This window comes from Vombatus ursinus, unplaced genomic scaffold (assembly GCF_900497805.2).
Source record: "Vombatus ursinus unplaced genomic scaffold, bare-nosed wombat genome assembly UNPS02014821.1, whole genome shotgun sequence".
NCBI classification, from domain to species: domain Eukaryota; kingdom Metazoa; phylum Chordata; class Mammalia; order Diprotodontia; family Vombatidae; genus Vombatus; species Vombatus ursinus.
Window position 1 is genome coordinate 43142472 of NW_020954599.1, and position 7937 is coordinate 43150408.

Consider the following 7937-nt stretch of genomic DNA (forward strand, 5'->3'; position numbering starts at 1 on the left):
ATAAAAGAATAGGGAAAAGAACCTATTTTTACAATAATATTATAGCAGCTCTTTTTCTGGTGGCAAAGAATTTGAAATTGAGGGGATGTCCATCAATTGGGGAATGGGCTGAACAAGCTGTATTGTATGACTGTGATGCAATACTATTGCTCTTCAAACAAGGGCAAGAGGGATGGTTTTAGAAAAACCTGGGAAGACTTATATGAACTGATGAAAAGTGAAACAAACAGAACCAAGAGAGCATTGTACACAGTAAGAGCAATCTTGTAATGTTAATCAACTGTGAAAGACTCACCTACTTTGATCACTACAGTGATCCCAGCAAATTCCAAAGGATGGATCCATGATGAAACTCTTAATATAGATTGAAGCATACTTTTTTATGTTTCTTGTTTCTAATTGTGTGTGTGTGTCTGCAACATGGTTATTATGAAATAAGTTTGCATGACTTTACGATAATTTACATCATATTGTTTGCTTCTTAATGGATGCTGTAGGGGTGGGAGGAAGAGAATTTTAAACTTAAAAGTAAAAATATAGTATTGTTAGAAGTAGTTACATAAAATATAAACAATTAATATATAATATTTTTAGAGTTAGTTAAGCCTGACAAATATTTCCAACATATTGAAGTCTGCAGGAATTAGGGGTAAGGCAGGTAGGAAAAGGCAGTTATTTTCATGTTACATAGATTAAACTGAAATGTAAAACATTTTAAAATTAAATTTAAGACCATAAGAATCTAAACCATAAAATCAGTTATAATTTTCAAATCCATCTGGTTGACAAGTTCAGAGAAATATTTACATACCATTTGATATTTATGTATATACAATTTGAAACTGATTTGATAACATCTTCTATCCCATGAATGGTATAATGCAATATGAAGATGCTCATATTGACAGATTGCAAAACTAAGAAATCAAATATTTGACTGTTTTAAAAGTAAATTATTATTCTATTTCTTTCCCCCTCTTTTTTATAAGTTATTTTGATTTATCAACAATCACTTCCATAAGCTTTTGAGTTTTTAATTTTTCTCTCCCTTCCCCCCCACCTCTCTCCCCAAGATAGCATGCAATCCAATATAAGCTAGATATATACATTCCTATTAAACATATTTTCACATTAGTGATGTAAGGAAGAATTAGAACCAATAGGAGGAACCAACAGAAAGAGGAAACAAAACACAAAAGAAGAAAAAAAATAGAAAATAGTGTGTTTCGATCTGCATTCAAACTCCATAGTTTTTTCTTTGAATGTGGATAGCATTTTACATCATGAGACTTTTGGAGATTTCTTAGATCCTTGCATTGCTGAGAAGAGCTAAGTCTATCAATATTAATCATCACACAATGTAGCTATTACTGTGTACAATGTTCTCTTGGTTCTGCTCACTTCACTCAGCATCAGACCATACAAGTCTTTCCAAGTTTTTCTCAAATCTGCCTGCTCATCATTTCTTATAGCACAATAGTATTCCATTACTTTCATATACCACAACTTATTCAGTCATTCCCCAATTGATGGGCATCCTCTAAATTTCCAATTGTTTCCCACTACAAAAAAAGCTGCTATAAATATTTCTGTACATGTGGGTCCTTTCCCCACTTGTATGATCTCTTTGGGATACCGCCTCAGAAGTGCTATTGCTGGATCAAAGGGAATGCACATTTTTATAGCCCTTTGGCCATAGATCCAAATTGCTCTCCAAAATGGTCGGATCATTTCACAACTCCACCAACAATGAATTAGTGTTCTAATTTTCCCACATCTTCTCCAACATTATCATTTTCCTGTTTTGTCACGTTGGCCAATCTGATAGGTATGATATGTACCTCAGAGTTGTCTTGATTTGCATTTCTCCAATTAATAGTGATTTCAAGCATTTTTTATATGACTATAGATGGCTTTATTTTCTTCATCTGAGAACTCCCTGTTCATATCCTTTAACCATTTATCAATTGAGGTATGACTTGTATTCTTATAAATTTGACTTAATTCTCTATATATTTTAGAAACAAGGCCCTTATCAGAGGGACTGGTTGTAAAAATTCTTTCCCAATTTTCTACTTTCCTTCTAATCTTGGTTGCATTGGCTTTGTGCAAAAACTTTTCAATTTAATGTAATCAAAGATCCATTTTGCATTTTGTAATGTTCTCTATCTCCTGTTTAGTCATGAATTCTTCTGTTCTCCATAAATTCTATTTATTAAACAAGAAAATTAATTTTTTGTGAATATTTTTGTATGTTTTCACACCATAGCACAATTTCAAATTTGTCATACTTATCAGTCATGGCAAGTTTATCAAAAAGAACTGAAAAAGACCCTTTGTCATGAGGCAAGAATACTTTGGAATGTGGCTATGGACTAGAACTGTGATTTCACTGGCACAGTGTTTGAAGAAACCATTTACCATTGCAATTAGCTATATTTGGTACTGCAGTTTATACTCTTAGAGTGACAAGTTAATTGACTTGCCCAATACAAACAATATATGTCAAAGGCTAGATTTGAACCAAAGTCTGCCTTGCTTCAAGACCAGTTCTCTTAGCCCCTCCATTACACTGTGTTTCAGATGCTTAGCAATTTCATTAAAGTTCTGTGTGGATAGCTCTTTATGATAAGAAGGTCCTCAAAACTTATTTCAATGGAATGCAATTCCTAGCAAATTCTACCAAGCTGGACACGTCTTAAGTATGAAACTTAAGAAGTCAGTTGTCCAAGTACCAGACTAACTAGCTTCAGAGATGCAATGATGAATTTTTTGGAGGCAACACAGCAATTCATGAAGACATTCTACTGACAGTATTGTGTTTTGGACAGAGCAGGGGACCTGTAATCAGAAAGAACTAGATTCAAATTTCACCTCTGACACATTAGATCGTTGACCTTGGATAAGTCAGTCACTCAATCGCTTTGAACTTTAGTCTCTTCATAGGTAAAATTAAGGAATTGGATTTGATGACTTCTAAAGTGCCTTTTAGATATAATTCTATGATTCTATGTCAGTGGAGTGAGTATCCACAAATGTTAATTAAAAGTCATTAGAAAAAAATGTGATTATTAAAACCATAGAATTTGAGAATTGCCATTGAGACCATCCAGTTCAATCTTCTCGTTTTACAGATGAGGAAACTACTATACAGAGAGGCTAAAGTATTTGCTCAAGGTCACAAAGTGAGCTAGTATCAGAGTTTCAACATTTACTTCCACAGATCATGAGTTCCAAATTTTCACCCCATCTCATCCCTCCCCCTACCCCAAGATGGCATGCATTCTGAATACCCCTTCCCCTAATCCTCCTTCCCTTCTATCTCTCCTTCACTTCTCTTATCCCCTTTCCCTTCTATTTTCCTGTAGGGCAGGATAGATTTCTGTACCCTACTTCCTGTATTTCTTATTTCCCAGTTGCATGTGAAAACATTTTTTTAAACATATGTTTTTAAAACTTTGGGTTCCAAATTTTCTCACTTCCTCCCCACCCACCTTCATTGAAAAGGCAAGTAACTCAATATAGGTTTTACATGTGCAGTTATGCAAAACACTTCCATAGTAGACATGCTGTGAAAAGCTAACTCTATTTCCCTTAATTCTATCCCACCCCCCATTTATTTTATTCTTAGATTACCCCTTTCCCAATCTGCCCTCTCTCTATCATTTCCCTGCTCTCTTGTCCCCTTCTCACCCTATTTTTTCTGTAGCTATCTTACGATAGCTTTCCATACCCAACCAAGTGTGTGTGTTATTCCCTCCTTAAGTCAAATCCTATGAGAATAAGATTCACTCATTCCCTCTCACCTTTCCAGTTTCCCTTCCACTGTAAGAACATTTTCTTTTCTGCTTTTTTTGTGAGATAGTTTACCCTGTTCTACCTCTCCCTCTCTCCTTCTCTTTGTATAATCCTCTCTCACCCCTTAATTTTATACTCCAGGTATCACCCCTTCATCTTCAACTCACCCTGTGCTCTCTATCTATCTATCTATCTATCTATCTATCTATCTATCTATCTATCTATCTATCTATCTATCTAACTATCTATCTATCTGTCTATCTACATACATAAAATTTTTTCCCTCCAACTACTCTAATACAGACAAAGGTCCCATGAGTTACAAATATTATCTTTCCATGCAGGAATATAAACAGTTCAACCTTAATAAGTCTCTTATGATTTCTCTTTCCTGTTTACCTCTTCATTTTCCACTTGAGTCTTGTATTTGAAAGTCAAATTTTCTATTCAGCTCTGGTCTTTTCACCAAGAATGCTTGAAAGTCCTCTATTTCACTGAATGACCATTTCTTTCCCTGAAGGATTATACTCAGTTTTGCTGGGTAGGTGATTCTTGGTTGTAGTCCTATGTCCTTGACCCACCGGAATATTATATTCCATGCTCTGTGGTCCCTTAATGTAGAAGCTGCTAATCTTGTGTTATCCTGATTGTGTGTCCACAATACTTGAATTGTTTCTTTCTGGCTGCTTGTAATATTTTTCTCCTTGACCTAGGAACTCTGGCATTTGGGTACAATATTCCTAGGAGTTTTCCATTGGGGATCTCTTTCAGGAGGAGATCGGTGGATTCTTTCAATTTCTATTTTGCCGTCCGGTTCTACAATATCAGGGCAGTTTTCTTTGATAATTTTTTAAAGATGATGTCAACCTCTTTTTTTTTGATCATGACTTTCAGATAGTCCAATAATTTTTAAATTCTCTCTCCTGGATCTATTTTCCAGGTCAGTTGTTTTTCCAATGAGATATTTCACATTGTTTTCTAATTTTTCATTCTTTTGGATTTGTTTTACAGTGGCTTGATTTCTCATAAAGTCACTAGCTTCCAATTGCTCTATTCTAATTTTTTTTTATTTTTTAAAGCAAGACCTAGTTGACTTTATTAATGATCACATTACATGTACATAGATATACAAGTACATAGATATCAAATATTCTTTGAATTGCCTTTCTTGGTCTGTTACTCATTTGATGACATCAGGCTTGTATCTGTTTAGTAAGAGACCATGATAATTATGGCAATTAATCATGTCATCCTATAGAGACTTTTCCTCTTAGGTCATAGCATTACGAGCTTCTGGTTTCAAAGCCATGTAAGCCCTCTTTGAAATGACCTGGTCTATTCTAATTTTGAAGTAAGTATTTTCTTCAGTAAACTTTTAGACTTCCTTTTCCATTTGGCCAATTTTGCTTTTTAGGGCATTCTTCTCCTCATTGGCTTTTTGGACCTCTTTTGCCATTTGGGTTAGGCTATTTTTTAAGGTCTTATTTTCTTCAGTATTTTTTTGGGTCTCCTTTAGCAAGCTGTTGACTTGTTTTTCATGATTTTCTTGCATCACTCTAAGTTTTTCCTCTACTTATCTTCCTTGCTTCTCAAAATCCCTTTTGAGCTCTTCCAAGGCCTGAGACTGATTCATATTTTTCTTGGAGGCTTTGGATGTAGGAGCTTTGACTTTGTTGTCTTCTTCTGGTTGTATGTTTTGATCTTCTTTGTCACCAAAATAAGATAATATAGTCTGACTCTTTTTGCGCTGCTTACTCATGATCCCAGCCAATTACTTGAGTTTTAATCTCTTTGTTAAGGTAAGAGTCTGCTTCCAATGTGAAGAATGTACTGTCCCATGCTTCGGGGGTTTATACAGCTGTTTTCAGAGATACTTCTAGGGACCTGTAAATTTTCTTTTCTTCCAAGGTGCTATGATAAGGGGCGAGGTGTTTCCTTTCCACCACCACAACAAGCTCTACCATGCCAGCACTCCTTCTCGCTCTAGGACTGTCCCACAGAATTGTGACCCAGATCCAAGCATGGGTGAAGCAAGAGATTCCTGCCTCAGCACTGGCAAAAAGATCCCTGCCATCCCCCTCTGATCAGCCACTCAATTCCCCCTCAGTCTGTGGGCAGGAAGCTCAGGAGGCAGCCACTGCCCTGGGGAGGGCGGCGGTGACTGAGATCTAGCTTCTAGCTTTCACCACAGTCACAGACTTTTCCCATTGACCTTCTAAGTTGTCTTTGGCTTTCATGGGTTGAGAAGTCTGGAAACCACCACAGTTGCCTGTGAGTCAGTCCTCTGAGGCCTGCTCCAGGGTTGCTGCGGCCTGCTCCACAGTCGCTGTGGCTTGCGTGCCCATGCTGCACTGTGCTCCTCTCCCCGCCTGGCGCGAAATACCTTTCAGATCAACCATCCAGGTTGTCTTGGACTGGAAATTTGTTTCACTCTGTCTTTCTGTGGGTTCTGCTGCTTTAGAATTTGTTTAGAGCCATTTTTTAACAGTATTTGGAGGGGTTTGGGGGATAGCTCAAGCAAGTAACTGCTTTCACTCCACCATCTTGGCTCTGCCTACAAACTTTATTTTCATCCCTGATTAATGCCATATCTATTCTAAATTTTGTTACTACTCATTAAACTCCACTGACTACTAGGAGTGAAAAGCATCACAATAAATTTTCAAATACAATTTCATCTCCCTCCTTTTCATGTAGAACCTCAGAAAAATTATCCAAAGTTCAATGCTTTTATCTATCTATTTTATTTTGCCAATCAAGCAGAAGGCACAAAAGGCACATATAAATGTATGTGTATACACATTATATGTAAATATATATATATATATATACATGCATACGTACATATATATGTTTATGTTTGTGTGCATTTGTCTTTAAGGTGTGCCAAGCACTTTACATGTTATCTCATGTAATCCTTGAAACAACCATAGGAGATAGATTTCTATCATTAACCCTATTTTACAATTGAGGAAACTGAGGCAAACAGGTGTAGTGACTTGTTCAGGGTAACACAGCTAGTAAGTGTTTGAGGTGGGATTTCAACTCAAGTCTTCCTGACTCCAGAACCCATACTGTAGCCATTGCACTATCAGCTGCCTCTGTGTGGACTTCCACTGAGCACAATTGCCCTTCAATGCCTATTTCTGGATCTTCTAAAGTTTTGTTCCACTTGTAATAGAGACCAGCCTCTGAATCATAAAGGAAAGAATTAGGAACTAACTGGGGAATTTGCAAAGAGATAGTCTTCATCTCTTATAATTAAAATCTTCCTCATAATTAGAGCTATCTAAAAGTAAAAGAGACTACCTCAGGAGGGAGATTTAATTGGAGCAGATACCCACATCTGAGAAACATGGGAAATTATATTTTGGTAATTTGTTCTTTTGAATCAGAAGCCCATATTGCCCACCACTGAGTTTTGTTAGCAAATGCCTTCTGCTCCATTTTAACTCTCCTCTCCCTTCTATACTGTTCCTCTCAGACACTTGCTCTACATAAGGAAACAAAGAGAATGCCAAGCTTTTAATTGAGCTACTTCAAAAACATTAAAGAACAGGAGTGAAGTCTGAGTTTCTTGCCTAAGAACTGTTGTGACATCAAGATAACTAGTCAGTTTAGTGTGGGAAGTGGAAACAGATAAAAGTGAGTAGAGATTAATTTGTGTGGTTGATTTTTTTTTTTACCCTTCATCTATTTGTTTTGATATTGCGTGGACATTATTTGCAATGACAGCATGAGAAGAGTCAGGCAAGTTGACATTGAACACGAGTTCCAGTCTCTGGGTGACTTTGGATGAATCATTTAACATCTGAGTTTTTTCTTCCATAATATGTTCATGATAGTTTCATTGCTGAATGTGATGGTTATAAAGAAATAACTCTGCAAACTACAATTCATAAAACACTCCAGAAATTCGAATTTGTGTGCTTTACTGGAAAGTTCACTGGACTAGGAGTCAGGAAAGACTTTAACCTAAACCCTGACTTTGATATCGACCAGCTGTATTAGCCACAGATATATCATTTATTCCTTCCAAATGTCAGTTTCCTTATGTTAAAAAAAAAACACAGATAATAACGTACTTACTCCTAGGCTTATTGTGAGGATCAAATGTAATAATCACAGCCACAGAACCT

At 36.4% G+C, this 7937-nt stretch overlaps 1 non-coding gene across 1 annotated transcript; it reads right to left on the reverse strand.

Annotated features, from left to right (window-relative positions):
* Positions 1–4995: 4995 nt before the first annotated feature.
* On the reverse strand, positions 4996–5130 carry LOC114024596. Its single transcript, XR_003566923.1, has one exon. It is a non-coding gene; the product is annotated as a small nucleolar RNA SNORA25 (small nucleolar RNA).
* Positions 5131–7937: the final 2807 nt, after the last annotated feature.